This window comes from Rousettus aegyptiacus, unplaced genomic scaffold, assembly GCF_014176215.1.
Source record: "Rousettus aegyptiacus isolate mRouAeg1 unplaced genomic scaffold, mRouAeg1.p scaffold_m13_p_14, whole genome shotgun sequence".
NCBI classification, from domain to species: Eukaryota; Metazoa; Chordata; class Mammalia; order Chiroptera; family Pteropodidae; genus Rousettus; species Rousettus aegyptiacus.
The window spans coordinates 54,519,011-54,535,520 of NW_023416289.1; the positions used below are offsets into that span (position 1 = coordinate 54,519,011).

General features: G+C 44.5%; 1 protein-coding gene across 5 annotated transcripts in view; it reads left to right on the plus strand.

The window, feature by feature from the left end:
- The first annotated feature begins 1,845 nt into the window (after nucleotides 1-1,845).
- Nucleotides 1,846-16,510, plus strand: part of SV2B (synaptic vesicle glycoprotein 2B) — a 105,231-nt gene continuing 90,566 nt past the window's right edge. Inside the window, exon 1 of one of the 5 annotated variants that reach the window (XM_016151669.2) lies at nucleotides 1,846-1,950. The gene's annotated coding sequence lies outside the window, so the exon portion shown is untranslated. Of the gene's footprint in view, nucleotides 1,951-2,284; nucleotides 2,652-3,255; nucleotides 3,434-3,751; nucleotides 3,908-8,362; nucleotides 9,485-16,510 lie in introns of those variants that run through there. The other 4 variants (XM_016151666.2, XM_016151670.2, XM_016151671.2 and 1 more) reach the window with 4 other exon arrangements.

The window sequence follows — 16,510 nt, forward strand, 5'->3', positions numbered from 1 at the left end:
TTGAGTTATATTCAGGCAATGGAGTGCTATACAGCAATAAAAAAATTACCTACTGATATGTATAATGATATGGTTGAATCTCAGTCAGAGCTATCCTTTTGATTAAAAGAAACCATACAGAAAAAGAATACATATTGTATGATTTCATTCATATGTGGTTCAAGAACAGACAGCACTACCTGATGCTGATGGATGTGAGCATAGTGGTTACTTAGGAGAGATCAGTAGTTACTGTCCGGGAAGAAACATAAAGAAACCTCTAGATGCCAGAACTGTTCTATATTTTAATTTAGATGTGGATGTACTAAGGTGTATACACACGCACACACACACACACACACATATATATATATACACACACATATATGTATGTATATCAAACAGACACTATAGGCTGCGTGCTCTGTGCACACGTGGCAAACAAGAGAGACATCCTTTTCTGCAGCTTATATTCTAGTGAGCAAGACAGACATTAAGCATCTAACTTCAGCGACATGCGTTGGGTGTGGTGGTAGAGAAAGAAGTGCTGGCTCTAGGCACTTGGAGCAGGGAGAACTCAGTGCAGGGATGAGGGGAGAATTTCTGGAGGAAGTGAGAATCACTAGGCATTAGGCAGGGAGAAGAAGATTGGGAGCAAGAGAATATTCCAGATATTGGGAACAGTATAGACAAAGGCTCAGAGGTGAGAGAATGAGGCATGTGCAAGAGATTAAAAGTTTGGTATGACTGAAGCATGTGGGAAAGATGGGGATGAAGAGGTGAGGTAGAGGGGTTCAGCAGCAGCCTGCTCATTGATGACTAAACAAAAGGAATTTTGGCTTTTCTGAGGGCATTGGGAAGCCAGTGCATGGTTGTCCGTAGGATAGAGTCAAGATCACAGTCACATTTTAAGAAATGCGTCTAAGAGGCTGAGTAGTTGAAACTCTTGAAGTGGTCCAGGTGAGCAGGTGAGAGATGATGGGGCCTGAAGGAGGGAAGAGACGGAGGAGCTGGCTGTAGCGACAGGAGGTGGAACTGAAGATCTTGTGATGGTGGGTTGTGCTGGGTGGGAGGAGGGAAGAGTCTTTCAGGACTTGGCTCTATTCCAGCACTATTGGAAAGTTATGTAGATCCGGACCCTAGAGGCCAGGCACCGGAGCGTTGGATTGTTTTGATTTTACGTCTGAATTTCCAGTGTCATTTCATTGCTTCTCACTGCCTCCTAGAAGGAGCCTTGCTCCTGGAAAGAGCCTTTCAGTTGAATTTGCTGGCCCCTTCTGGGTGGAGGTGAGGGGGCGGGGGGTTTAATGCATCAAGCCCTCCACCTCTTCCTCCTGCTCCCCACTGGCAAATTAGGTTATTTTCAGTTCCCTTATGGATAACAAGGACAGAGCGATTTAATTACATTCATTATCTAAAATAAAATACTTTCTGAATGGGGCTATCAGAGGATTCCCCTTCCAGGAATATGATTCCTGTCCTCTGACATGTCCGTGAACGGGGATCCCCTCTCCCCAGGAGGGATAGAGAGAGCCAAGCGAGATGACCGACCATAATCAGTTGGGCAAATTCAAAATTGAGAAATAAGAAGTTTAACACCTATCGATCTGCCAATCTATAGTGGGGCTCCGCCGGGTCCCTTTCCCACCCAGCTACCTAAACACTCCGCCTGGAACCGGAAGGGGATTTAGAAGCGTAGAGCTCCTCGCAGCGAATACCTTTAATGCCCCGGCCAAGAAGAAAGCCGGTTAGGATCAGATCCCGCTGAATAGGGGACCCAGGAGCCTACCGCCCTCGGTGCTCGGTGCGGCGGGGGCGCGCTGCGCGCTGCGCCAGGGCCGGCAGCTGTGGCGGCGTGGGCGCGGCGATGCAGGTGTGACACTCGCCGGCTCCTGCCTGCGCCGGCATCGCCAGGGCGGACGCTGCTTGGTTCTCACCCGGGGGGCGGCCGCGCGCGGATTTCCCACCCAGGTAGGGGACGGCGCGGCGCTGCTCGCTGGGGCCTGGACAGGGGGCTCCCAGGCTCGTCTGCTGGGGCTGAAACGTACACACTGGTACCTCTCAATGTTGGTAGTAAATGGCATAAAAGACAAGGGAGAGTCCTGGAAAGCGGACGCTGCAAAGCAAGGACTTGCCCGCCGCCCCAGGCTGCGCGCTTCTGCGAAGGTGGCGTCCCCGAGGGCTGTTTTTAAAATCCTGTTCGAACTGTTAGCTCCATACATAGTTTTGCAACTTATTCTGCTGACATTTGTAACTCCGTTTCTGTAAGCTTCCTAGCCACCGCTTTTAGTTTCAGTTTTATTCCTACGAGATGAATTTTGTTGTTGTTGTTGGTTTATTCTTAAAGAACAGATGAAAAACAGCTTACACCTGGTGGCTCTGGGTTGGGGTTTGTGAGTATGCATTTCTGTATGTGGAGGGCGCCCTCCGCGGGCGTGGGAGCGGTTTCTTAGGGACACAGGATTTGTTTATAGATGGATTTTAGCGCAAGGAAAAGAGCACGATTTGTTCTGCAGGGATGGGTGAGCAAATGCGTTTAGCTAGGGAGGAGCGAGGCACTGCCGTTTCTTCTGCAGAGGAGTGTTAGATGTCTCTGCTGTCCAGGGTTCAGCCGGGCTGCTGAAACACGATCCTTTAACCAGAAATAATAGGCAAACTAGCTTCGTTTCAAGGTAACTGAATGTGTGTGTCTTGGGCTCTGACAGGAGCAGCCTGGTGGGGTGGAGTGGGGGCACTGGAGGATGCCTGCTCGGTTTTTAAAAGCCTGTTCAGGAGGCAAATGTGGGTGGCTTTGAGGTTCAGGGAGCGGCAGGTGAGGGGATGAGAGGTGTGTGTGTATGGGGGAGAGCTGGGCATTGTCACCAATTTAAGAGTCCTTTCTGGTCTGCAACAGTCTCTTCTATATTTCCGCTTCCTGCCCTTTCCAGGAGAGGTGACTTGTCCTGTTTGCTCCAGCCAATGCAGCAGATACAGTACAGGCTCATTCTGCATCTTTCTTGAGTCAGCAAATACTCACTGGGCACCTAGTATGTGTCAGAGGCCGGGTTAATCCTTGGGGATGCAGAAATGACGGAAACACAGACCAGGCTCCCCAGCATCTCATACCTGGTGCGGGAGAAACACCTGTAATAATGAAGTGTGATAAGTTTGGTAAATGCAGGTGTGAAAACAAGATTGGCAGGAATAGAGAGGAAACAGGAATTAATTGCGGTGGTGATTATTTTTAAAATGTAACCCTCATAAATGAAGGATGGCATGGATTTCAGTAAGTACTGGGTCTCTCTCTTTTGGTCCCTTGGTCTGTGAGTGACCCATATTATTCACCCCATCAACATCATTGCCACGGGATGAGAAGAGCTTTAAAGGTCACAACAGGGCTGAGGTTTGTAGTACGTGACCAGACCCCAGTAGACAGACAGAGGCTGGCACTGAAGGAGGAATACATCTGATGCAGGTCAGACTTTCTTTTCTTCTTCTTCTTTTTCTTTTTAATGGATTGTTTCCCCAAGTTCCAGGACCAGGAAGATTTTGAAGCAGTTCTTCACAGGAACAGGAATTCTAGAACATTCTGAGAGGTTCTCAGAGCAGTCAAACTTCTGCTTTCTTCCCCCTTGGGTCCCTGACCTGTCTTCTTGTCCCAGCCCAGTTCAAAAGGAAAGCTCTGACCTTGATTGTCTCCAAATGGGAGAAATAAAGGAAAGCTAAGGCTGTTACTGCCAGACTTCTCTGGGAGATGAAAATCCAGTCTCATGGATCAAAGCTGTGGTGGGTGATGAATAATGATAAAACAAAGAGCTCTTGTGTTATGCATGTTTTGCCAGAGATGTGTATCACATCCATTTTTGTCACTTAAACCATCATTAAGGTATTTGAAAAGCAGGTTGGCACACTGCAAGGAGCGTGGGCTTTGATGCTCAAACAGACCTAGGTGAGTATCTTAGGCAAGTTACTTAACCTCTCTGAGCTTCAGTCTCCTGATCTGTAAAATGGAGATAACAGAGAGTTGTTATGATAATGATGTATAATAATGATGTAGGCGCTTGAAAAATTTGTTCGTTGTGAAATGATTGTCATATATAAATTACTTGGCACGAGTAAGCACTCAAAAAATGGCAGTTTATTCATTGAATATCTGCTCTGTGTTAGGTACTGCTCTATGTGTGGGTAATATGAAATTGAACTAAATAAAGCTTCTCAAGGAGCTTAACTGTGTGTGTGTTTAAGATAATTGACAAATAAATAAGTAACTAGATAGGGTATCAGATAATGATGCATTATAATGAAGAGAAATAAGGTACGGTAAAAGGAATGGGGTGTGCTGCCAGAGGGTAGGGTAAAGCTTGTTATTTTTTTATGCAGCTTGGCAAGAGAAGGCTTTGCTGATGTATGGCATTTGACCAAACCCTTGGGAAAGTGAGGGAGTGAGGCAGGCATACGTCTGGGGAAGAGCATTCTGGTCAGTGTAACAGCCCTGCGGAAACCCTGAAGCAAGAGGGAGGGGTGTTCATAGGGAAACCAGAGAGGAGGTCGAGGAGGCTGTGGCTGAGTGAGTGAGGGGAGCAGAAGTAGGACTTAAGGTCAGAGGGGTAACATGACAATGCCACTGAGGTATTACTTTGTGAGATTTATATTTGTCATTGTAATTCATGTCCTGAGCTCTTGTTTAAGGAATCGTCTGAAATCTTACAGTGTATGTTTAGACACTTGGATGGTAGACATAGGTTCCTGTGGTCACTCAGAGCATAAACAAATGCAGCAGGAAGAGGCTTAATCTTTGCAAGGCAATGGGAAGTGCAGGAGTGAAGGAGACAGGGCAAAACAGTGTCCAGATATCTTTCATCCAGATTAAGAACTGTATTTGCGTTTCTTTTGAACTTTTGTATTATGTTTGTTTCATTTCCCCTATAATGAAAGAAAGGGTCAGCTTTATTGAATAGTCCTCAAGGCATTGTCCTTGCTACTTATTATTCTTTTTTCTTTGAGAGCAATACTAGTTTTTATGGTCATAGAGGTGTTGGAATCAACTGGAAATGTACAAATCTTTGGTGTACCATGGAATGCATTTATATAATATCATGATGAATTTATTTGAAGCCTCCATCTTGTAGGCTTAATATGAAGATCAGTTTGCTGCCCTGTCTTTTTGAGACTTTGTTCTTACAGAGAGCATGATTTGGGGATTTGAGAGCTCCATCTCACATGATAGATCCCGCATTCTGGATGCAATAAGGCTACTGCAGTGTATTTCATGGACAGAAGTAAGGCTGGGGGCCTGAGAACTGTGTCAACGTTTCTGTGAAATAGGACGTGGTAAGACCGGGTCACAGTTACAGTGGCTGGCTGGATGTTCTCTAAGTCACCTCAGAAGGTAACATTTACCTCTGTGAATTTCTCCCATCCCAAGTCTAGCTTTTAGTTTTGCTGCCTCAGAAACGTGCTCTGTTTCTCTGGCTATATCATAACCATATCATAGTGACCTTGCTCATCTTCATGCCAGTCTATTGATTTGCAATGGCTGAGACATTGTGTAACATGGTTAGTGGGTCTTCTTCCTACAGACCCCACTTCATGAAAATTAAGTCACAAAGAGAAGGTTTCCTTGGTGAGCATATACTCAGAGCAAAGCAACTTACATGCTTACCCTAAGGACTAATCACACACATTAGGGCTGATGTTGCCAATGAGACTACAGAACAAACCACCCTAAAACTTAGTGGCTTAAGACAGCAAGCATGTATTATTCTTTCATGTCTATGGGTTGGCTGGGCAGGTCTACAGATCTAGGTTGCACTTGGTTGATTTGGGTCTGCTGATGGTGAGGCGGAGGGCTGGCTGCTGTAAGGTGGCCTCAGCTGGGAAGAGTTTGCTCTGTTCTCTGTGGTCTCTCATCCTCCAGTAGGTGACCTCGGCATGTTCACATAAAGGTCAGGAGTCCAAGAGAAAGAGTGGACATTTGCATGGCCTCTTGAGGCATACTTACAATTGGTACACTGTTATTTCATCCTTGTCTTTTGAGAAAAGTAAGTCACAGGCCAGCCCAGAGTGAAGGAGAAGGGAACAGACTCTTATGGCAGGAGCTACACAGTCACATTACAAAGAGTATGGATCCAGGGAGGGGAAGAATTGAGGATTTTTTTGCAATCAATCCATCATAGAAATCTTAATATTTAAAGTCTCCTCGGCTAAGGCTCCTTTTCTTCTGGGCTCTTCTTGAATGGGCAATGCCTGCGACTTGCTCTTTTTTTTCTTTTTCTTTTTTCTTTTTTTTTGTGTGTGTTTTTCTATGCTTCCATGGCTGACCTACTTTCGACATAAATATATTATATCTAGATAGTCATTCATTCGCCAAATATGTATGAGTGTTCTCTGAGTGCCGGGCATGTTATAGGTAGAGGATACAGCAATAAAAATAAATGATCCATCCTCATGAAGTATTCATTTTAGTTGGGGGAGACAAATACTATGCGTAATATCAGGCGACGAGAGGACATCAAGCAGGAAAAGGAGGATGGAGAATGCCTGGCTGGGCGGGGGTAGGGAAGTAGGGTGGAGTCGGAGGTGGGCATTTTACATAACGGATATCTGGGAGAAGACCCTTCCGGGTAGGGACAACAAGTGCAAAGGTCCTGAGGCAGCAGATGGCATGTTCTGGGAACAGTAAGGAGATTCATGTAGACACAACCAAGAGAGGGGGAGCATGGTGGAGGATGGGATGAGAATAATTGCAGGGAACTAGGTAATACAGGGTCTCGTAGGGCCTTCTATAGACTTTCATTTTCACTCTGAGTAGGAGAGGAAGCCATTGGAGAATTCTGAGCACAGGTAGTCATGATCCGATTTATGTTTTACAACGATCGCTTAAGCTTTAGAACTTAAAATAGACTCTAGCGGTCAAAAATAAATACAAGAAGATCAGTCAGGAGGCCAGTTGCAGTGATCCGGGTGAGTGATGATGGTGGTTTGGACCAGAGGAGATAGTGGCTAAGATGGTAAGGAGTGGCCACATGCTGGATATATTTGATGAGAGAGCAGATAGGACTTATTGATATGATAGATTTAGGAAGGAGAGAAAGAAAAGAGTCGAGGATGAGTCCACATATTTTGACATGGAGGACAAAAAGGAGTTTCCCTTTACTGAGATGGAGAAGAAACAGTTATGGGGTTCGATTGTCCACCCACGGAATATGTTAAGTAAATAGTTGTATATATGAGTCTAGAGTTGAAGCAAGAGGTCCAAGAAATAGATACATATTTGAGTAAAATTAACACGTTATTTATTTGTCCCTTCAATGGGCCCAGTTACTGCTGAATCACCAGTACTCAAAATATTGCCCGACACATAGTATGTGCTCAATGAATATTTATTGAACAAATTCATGGAACCATTTAATCACTGGAGGTGACTTTAAATCTTTGCTTTGGTGGATCTTGAAGTATAACTCCCTGAAGTTATTCCTTTTCTTTCCAAGGTCTTCTGGGAGCCTTTCTGTGGATCTCGTGATCTAAAAACAGACTTTAAATGGGAAGGCTCCAATTGCTTATATCTTACAGAAAGCAATGTGTGGTGATAAGTAAGAAAGAAAAACAAGTGGAAACTAAAAAATAGCTCATATTTTCAAAAAAAGAGACAAAATCCTCCAGAGAGAGGTGGCTGAAATTCAGGGGTGTGATGTTCTTGCGTTATTATTGTACTGCTCTTAATTTAAGATTGAGCAGGAGCAGGGAAGAATCTTGAAAAGGGAGAAACTTATTTAAATCGATTTTATGCCAAGTGAAAGAGTGTCACCAGCTTGCTTCAAAAAATCCTGTATCTACAGCATCTTGCATAATGTGCTCCTCTTTATAAAAAGCGAGAAGTAGGCAATAGCCCTATAGGAAAAGGGCAGAGCGGGAATGACTTCAGTCTCAGACTCAAGGTGCTATTCATTTCCTCCCCATGGTATGGCTGAATATGGTGTCAGTTTTGTTTGCAATGATACTGGGGGAGTAAAAAAAAGAAAAAGTAGGTACCACAATTGCAAGTGGTTTCCTCTGTGTGTGTGTGGGGGGGGGGGGAAATAATGGGAATAAAAGAATTGAAGCCCAGAAGGAAGTATGAGAAAGAGATAGCAAAGTGGCCTCCATTTTTTATGTGTGAGTACTAGGCCTGACCATATGGGACATAGGATGGAGTAGTGGGTTTGTTACCAGACAGAGTTGAGTTTGAACTCAAGCTTTATTACCTTCTAGCTGTGTAAACGTGCGCCAGTTATTTCATTTTTCTGAGCCATGGTTTCTTCAATTGTAAAATGATAATGGTAATGATGACGATGATGAAGAAGAAGATGACGATGATGATAATGATGGTGGTGGTGGTGGTGGTGGTGGTAATGATACTCAAGTACCCTTTTGTTGCCTTCATGCTCCTGGACTTAGAAATATGTTGGTCCAACTGTCAATTAAGGGACCATCATACTTGCTGAAGGACTTAAAAATTCTGTGTGAAGAGAGAATTGAGCATCTGCCACTTAATGTCACCAGTGCTATCGAGAGGATGATTTGCATGGGACCCATGATGGTTAAAATGAGACAAGTGGGTGAGAGAGTTCCAAGGTGCCTCTGTGGGAAACAACCTTCTGTTCTGTGCAGTACAGTCACCCCACTAACTCATCTCTGCAATGTCCCATCGTTTGTTAGACTTCCATATGAAAATTTCTGAGTCAGTCTGCCCCATTGTGTCTTCTCCTGCAAACGTCTGCTGTTATCCCTGTGGCAGGCACGTAGTAGGCATGCAATAGATATTTATTGGATATGGGAATGAGTTAATGCTGTTGTGGTTGCTCTACTACCCAAGTTTCTTCCTGGTTATTTCTCACTGGCCCGGGCAGGAAATAAGAGTGTAAGTGACAGTAATGAGCTAAGTCTTCAGCGCCTAGTAGGTACTCAGCAGCGAATGGTTTCTGTACTCACCACCTCCTTTGCTGCCATTCTAGCCTCCTCTAGATTGAGGAACATATACTCCATGTTCCCTTGGAGCTCTCAGATGCGTCGGCAGCAAAGGCCAAAGCTCCCTGCTGTCCTGACCTTTGATTACAGCTCACCCAACAATGTCATCTCTCCAGCAGTGAAAACCCACACCATAGATTCCCTCTTTCAGCTCACCACACAGAAATCTGTGGCCCTAACAAGTCTTCCTGTTTTCTATAGATACGTCTGTTCAACCCACTTCTTGTTCCCTTCGGTTGTTAGAGCTTGCTTCTGTCTTGGGTGGCAGTGGAGAGAGTAATATTAACTTTCTGTTTCCAAAAGGCAATGAAAAATTCTCCCCTAACTGAGAAATAGAGTTGATTTGAACTTCTTTGAGGAGCTAGACCATGTAGGCCATATCCTTTCTCTCATTTCCATTTTATAGATGGAAAACCTAAGGCCCAGAGAAAAGAAATCGCAGACTTTTAAATGTGTCCTTGGAGAAGAGGAGGCACAACTTCATTTCCTTTGCTTCTAGCTCTGCGTAGATGGAAGAAAGGTAATTTGGCCAGACCTCTAGGCTTTCTTGAGTCACAGATGTCTGGGTCTGGAATTTGGCTGTTCAAGCTGTGAGCTGCTTCCTGTGTCGACCCCAGACGGCACATATATTGGCAGAAGCTCTAGGCTCCTACAACTCACCTAAACAGGGATAGTGTGAGTTTTCAAGGTCTTCCCCTGATAGAAACCTGCAAATGAATATTGCTAAGGACAGGGAACAGAATGTGTCCCTGTGTAAATGTACCATCCATCATTACTCACGAGTGTGCAGGTTTTGTTTTCATAAATATTTCAGGGGCAGGTTCCAAGGCAATGGAGGGATTTATTCAAACTATACGGTCTAGGCTAGAGGATGGAGGTGGAGAGGTCACAGCAATGTCAAGAGTTTCTGACTTTGAGTCTGGAGGTACATGGGACTCAGTCCCACTCCTACCCCAGTGATAAGTGATGACCACAGTCCACTCATGGTCATTTAAAGATCTATAGATTAAATGCAAACACTTGCTTTTTAAAATAATTAATGCATAAATATTAAACCTTAAGGAAGGGAAGCTATAGGAAAACAATGTTCAAGCAGAAACTTAATAATTAAAGTAATAGAAGACAAGCTCAAGGGGAACGATGAAGAGGTGGATTAGAATTGTTCGGAGGCAATGTGGAAACAAGGTGGGGTGCTGGCCCAGGTTCTCCTCTCACTCCCTATCATGGGTGACTTTTCTTTTTCCTCTTTTGGTGGTGCTAGCCGGTCTCTGGCAGAGAAGCTATGCTGTGCTCCAGTGTTCACGTCATAGGATTGGTGATCTCTTGGTTCCATGGTGGCCTCAGTTTCCTCATCTGTAAAATGGTCATAATGAGATCTACTTTCTGGGGTTATTGAGGGGCATTTATTGAAATCATGGTTCTTTAGTGCTTAGCAGGGTACACGACACCCTATGGGTGCTTTGTCACTATAATGAAACTTCCTGAGAGTGAGGACCATGTCATCTTTCTACCACTGTAACACCGATGTCTAACACAGCCCTTGGCGCATGTACGTTCTGCATGGTTAGTTGTTTACCAAACCTGGAGTACCTTAAAGAAACCTGTGTATATCAAAGAAATGCTGTAACTCTGGACAGTAGAACAGAGAAAGGTGGTGGAGGAACACGGAGAGGGTCTACCACCTTGATCTTGGGGTGCTGGAGGGTTCATCGATCAGCTTACCGAAAAGGTTAGAGAGCAAGAATTTCCAGAAGAATATTGGGGGTGCTTCCCATTTCTAATGTTGTGCTTGGGATTGCTCTATATTTGGATGATGACTCTCATCTCAGGGTTAATCCTCTTTGTCCGAGTCATCCAGCCAGGGGATTAACTGCTTTAAACTCCAAGCCTCCCTGGCCCTGACAATGTGAGCTTTGTGTCGCCAAGACCCAAGGCTTCCGGGGGTCAATTTCTATTGATCCAACGTACAAGGATCCTTTGTGGTTATTTAATCCCAGCCCCTTAATACTATGGAGGGAGAGATTGAGGCCCCAAGAAGAGAGGTAGCTTATTTTTTATGGCGGATTTGTGATCAGAACCCCTATTTCAAGCTTGAGGTTCTCCCCTCTGCTCTGTGCTAGTCTGCAGTGAAAGGTTCAGGGAAAGGACTTAGGCTAAAAGAATAAAAACAATAGGTCAGTGAGAGTGCCAGAGGACAAATGTCAATTCTACATTGTCTTCTGGGGAAGTCTCCAGAAGTAGACCCAGCCTACTTTCTTGCTCATAGATGGGCTATTTAGAAACGCCCCTAAAGGGACTGAGTCCCCTAGACATTTTCTGGATTCACATTCTGGGATGAGAGAAATCTGCCTGGCTTAGCTGAGGTCACATGCCCATATCTGGGGTCAACCATGGAGTTAAGGAAAGGGAGTTCCTAAAAGAAGATGGAGAACTTGTTAGCAAAAGAAGGGACGTGGTTGTCGGGTGGGCAAAGCTGGCTTGTCTTGTTGAAGCAAAGATGACCAAATATTAGTGTTGTTGGTGAATGTCAAAGACTTTTAAAGTCTGCCTACATCTCCATCTTTCCTTTTCTAAGGAATTCCAATTTTCATTTCTCTCTCCTAGTTTGCCCTAATCTTGCATTTTGGGAATTAACATTTGCAGCACTCAGAGATCAAGTCCCTTTTACGTCTATTTATTCAACAAATATTTATCGATTGGAGTTAGCGGTAAGTAAAGAGGACATGAACATGACCCTCAGAATTGCTAGTTTGTGCACAACTTGCAGATCTGTAAGCCCCATTACTCCCCATCATAACTTTGATTAAAGAAAAAAGTGTGTCATTGAATCGCATTGACAGATTATTCTGCCAAAGAACGTGACTTTGCATTCTCCCTGTGCACAGAGGAACATTTTGGAAGTCGAAGAGCGAAATCCATCTTAGGACCAAACAGCCTGCTTCTGTCCTCCAGAAACTGGGAGAGAGTGGGTGGCCTTCATTTGCGCTGCTTCTGTTTGCAGGCTGTGAATGAGAACTGGCACCGTAGGCTGCTTTGTTTTTGTGGTGGTGTTTGAACACCGGACAGCATATTGCTTTGCTATTGTCAGGTTATTTGTATAATCCCAGCAGCTGGCAACTGTGTAATAATATAATATCCAAAAGAAAAATCCAGAGTTGCTTAGAAAGAATAAAACCAGTCAGAGAATGACGTGTGAGGTGCAGTGCTGTGCAGAATGTTGGATGACTGCACTTCACAAAGGCAGGCTTGTTCCTTGGGTAGAATTCCCGTGGGACTTCCCCTCCTTGAAGTTCAGGGGAGGGTCATGCATTCTGGAATGGGAGCTTGTCTCTTTCTCTTTGCACACACTGACGGAGCTAGGAAAATGGCCTCAGCCCTTGGGATATGGTCAGGCTTGTGCTGATAGGGAGCTCGCAAGCAGCCATTGTGTCTTTGAGCCCAAGGTCAGTATTGGGGTACGGATATAGAAGAACACAGAACTAAACCCTTCTCTCTTCTATTTTATGTTCCAGGATGGTTAGAGTGTAAGCTCTGGAGTCAGATTACTGGGTTGGAAGCTGATCTCCTTCATTTACTAATTGTGCTTAAATGCTCTGTGTCTCAGTTTCCCCACCTGTAAAACAAGGATAATATTAATAGTGTTCTATCTCATACAGTTGTTAAGAGAAATAAATAAGATAGATATACAGTGTTCAACAAAATGTTTGGCATATAGTGAGTATATTAGTCAACTATTACTGTATAATAATAATGCTGCATAACAACCAGCTCCAAATATCTCAGTGGCTCCCACAACAGACATTATTTATCTTACTCATGAATTTGACAGCCAGCCGGAGATATTCTTCTTGATGCTGCAGGTCAAGTTCAAGTTTGTTCCACATGTCTCTCGTCCAACTAAAAGGGTGCTACTAGCAACTACTAGGAACATATTCTTCTCATGGCAATATTCCTTTTATGGTGGAAAACATTACAACATTACATGGCTAAGGATATGAATTTGAATAGTATTACATGAGAGAGAAGAATTGGGAATAATAAATCGATCTACCAAAGCAAAATATGTACTAGGATGTTGAGGGGGGACTTTTTTGTTGTCTCAGAATGGGCATTCACAGAGCAAATCTGAAAGTAAGAAGGCTCAGACACTCTAATTTTTAAAGTGAGCCACAAGTCACAGGGGTCCCTCATGAGTTTCAAGAGGTAGCAAAACTGGCCTTGGAGTCCTCAACTGTAGCAGCCTAGAGATGGAAAGGGAAATTAGATTCTTTGGCATCTTGGCCTATAGGAAGTACTTGCTTGAGGTGAAAGACTTTTTGCTCCCCACAAAATCAAGTGATGGACTCTGAGAGAGTCCCTTGTATAGACTGAGGGTGCTTGGAAGGAGGGTAGTTGGGGCGGAGTGTTCACTGACCCACAAGCCAGCAGGCAGTCCACTCCCCTGTGGCACTGATGGAGTGGATTGGACTATGCAAGGGAGCTCTTGGAAGGCTTGACATGCTCCATGGAGTTTGGGGCATATGAAGACGTAGAGCTTGGTGTCTACTTCTGGGCTGGCAATTTCAGCAGGTAAGAGGCTTAACAGAGTTGCTCATCCCATCAGGGAAAGTTAGATGGTAGTACAACGTCAAGGGAAGAAAAGAATGTTTTTCTGTTTCATTCATTGAGGGCTTAGGAAGGTGCAGAAGGTTCCACCTGAGGAAGCATGAAGCGTAGGGAAGAAGCAGGAGCCCCAGGGCTGCCCAAGCAGTAGCTGAATCACGACAGGGGGACAACTGTCTGAAGAAGTGGCCTGATGCATAGACAGCTGGTGGGTCTGAAGTGGGACCCAGGCATCCCTCTTTGAGAGGCTCCACAGCACTGAAGGGGACCAAGGAGAGGACGAACATGGCCCTAAGAAAACCGCATTACACAGAAGCCACCCACATCAGAGGGGCCAGTCCAAACTAGGGCAATTCCAGGGAGGGACATCACCATCGTAATAACACTTGTTTTACTCACATTCCATTTTGAATGAACAAAATTCGTCCACTTCCTTTCTCCACTTCTGGTCCCTCTCATAGCTCCCCCTCTCCTCCCTTCAGCTCTATTTGGCATCTCACAAATGTTATGCGCTAGCTAATGAGCTCTCTCTGCAGAGAGCTGGACCTCGGGGGTGTGGGCACACTGGCTGATCAGCTTGGGGCCTCCCGGCTTTTACTCCTAATCCCCAGCTTCTGTCTGGCCAGCAGCAGATGGAATCCTTTGCAGATGCTCAGCCAAGTTGCTCCACTTTTTAGACTAAGGCAGAGTCCAAAATACATAAATAAAATGCTGGCACAGAGCATATCATTGCAAGGAGCAGTGTTGGCATTTTTGGAGGAACAAGCTTTTCCCAATGGTAAAAGCTATCTTCTTAAAAATAAATCTTTTCTTAATTTGACAATCCCTCAGCTTTTAGGGAGAGATTAAATAGCTAAAGTGAATGAAAAGAGAAGGTAAGCTGTGCCTCAGGTACTTTGTCATTTGAGAGGGGAGTACAAAGCTATGGTGCGCAATTAATTTGTTCTCATGCTTGAGTCTGGGCCGCTTGGTGACCTGCCTGGATTTAACAAGTGACAAATCCACTCCTGGCTCTGGTTGTTGTAAACTAATGTAATACAGAAAATGCAACTTTTTTCCAAGCCTTGCCTTTGCAAGGGAATTTGAAATTACCTAAATTCATTGGTGAAATTAGTGAATATTTAAACCAGAAACTCTAGGGATAGGGCTGGGAAATTGAATTTTTAAAGAAACTGCCCAGGGTTTCTGATATGCAGCCAAGGGTTGGGAACCCAGTGAAGGAGTAAATTTTCAACTATTATTTCTGATTCTAATGTTTTTATTTGCCTTCTAAAGTTACCCACAATTCTTAGGTAGAAGCTCTTTTTTTGTTGTTTGTTTTTTTCATGTCTATTATATTCTATTATAATTTCTACAATTTTTAATTTTATTTTTTCTTTCTGAAGACGGACTCAGCAGCTTGGTAAACCAAACAGGGCACCCACTAGCTAGAAGGGAAGAGAGAGGAGTTGGCTTAGAAATGGAAGCAAGTGAGATCAGGACGTCAGTTCTCTTGAACCATGTGGATCCTCGTCCCTGTTGGGGATCAGTTCCTCTCTGCCCCTCCCTTCCTTTCAGCTCCTACTTCAAAAAAGCATCTATTTAAATTAATCACATTTTTTTAAAGTGCTGCTTGTTCGTTGACTCCAGGTGTCTGAGTACAAAGACTATACTCCGAATATGTGCTGTTCGGTACCATGTGGCAAACTCCCCCGTGTGAGGTCCTAGAAACATATTTCATTGATATGTGTCCCATTAGGCCAGGGGTTTTGAGGATACAGGTGTGACAAGCACAGAGCATGATTCAGAATAGGTTTTTATCAAAGATGCCTTCCTTCCCTCCGTCAAGGCTTACGTCATGATGCTCACAAATGAGGTCCTCAGACAGCCTCCTGGGGACTCAATTGAGAAAGCAGGGGTGCTTGTGGTTGAGTTCTCTGCCTGAGTCATCTTTAACTGCTCAGATTCCTCCTGCTGGTTTGACTCCGCTCCATCCTTATTGCCTTGGGAGCCATTGAACACTGGTCCCCTGCTTGCTGAAGAGCTGGCGCCTTCAGCTCTGGCTCCCTCTCCATCCTTTTACTTGCTTGTTTTGTCTGAGTCATTTAACAAAACTGGACGGCCCACTTAAGATATTTTGTATCTGGGGCTCATCTCCAACCTTCATTCTTAGTCCTGCATTTTCCAAAACATCTATTTAAATAAGCTTGAGGAAGAGATGGTGTAGGTGGCCCGTAAAGCCAGGGAGCCTGCATCTGTTTAGCCAGGGTAACCTAGAAAGTCAAGATCCATGCAGCACACACTCATGGGCCCCTGTGCACACTGTGCTGTTTGGAGGACACAACTGGGGGAGATTTGCATTTGTTGAATTCCAGTTGTTTGTCTACTGTTTTCTAAAGAGTAGACCTTGTTTTCTCTTTACAACAAATTCCCGCAAGGTAGGACGTGTTATTCCCACTTCGAATGAAAAGCCAAGTCACTCATCCAAAGTTTCAGAGGCGGGGTGTGGTTGTGATCCAGGCCTTCGGATTCCTCGCCTAGTGCTCATTTCCATCTACGAGGCATGTCTTCACTGAGGCCTCCAGAGATGGAAGGAGAGAGTGATTGAGAGCAGCCTGGGTTTACTGGATAAGCAATCTCCTGGAGAGACAATCCTGAGCTCTGTGTCCCCTGCATGTTACCCCATTGCCTGAAAATCACCTGGGCCCGTGTAGAGAGGACTGTCACTCAGAGAGGTGCCATGAGGAGGAGCATAGAGAAAGGGGGTGCATTGTGTTGCTCTGGATGTAACTCTATGGCAAAGTGTCTAGCTTTTTCAGCTAAGAGAAGATGCTTTAAATCTTTTGGGAAATAATTTGTCCATGCAACCTTGTCCCCCTCCTTACAGGAAAATTACACTGCGTTAAGACTAGGGTGGCCAAATTGTGTTTTGGCTTGCTGGTACTGGTTTGTTATTCTTTCCTTA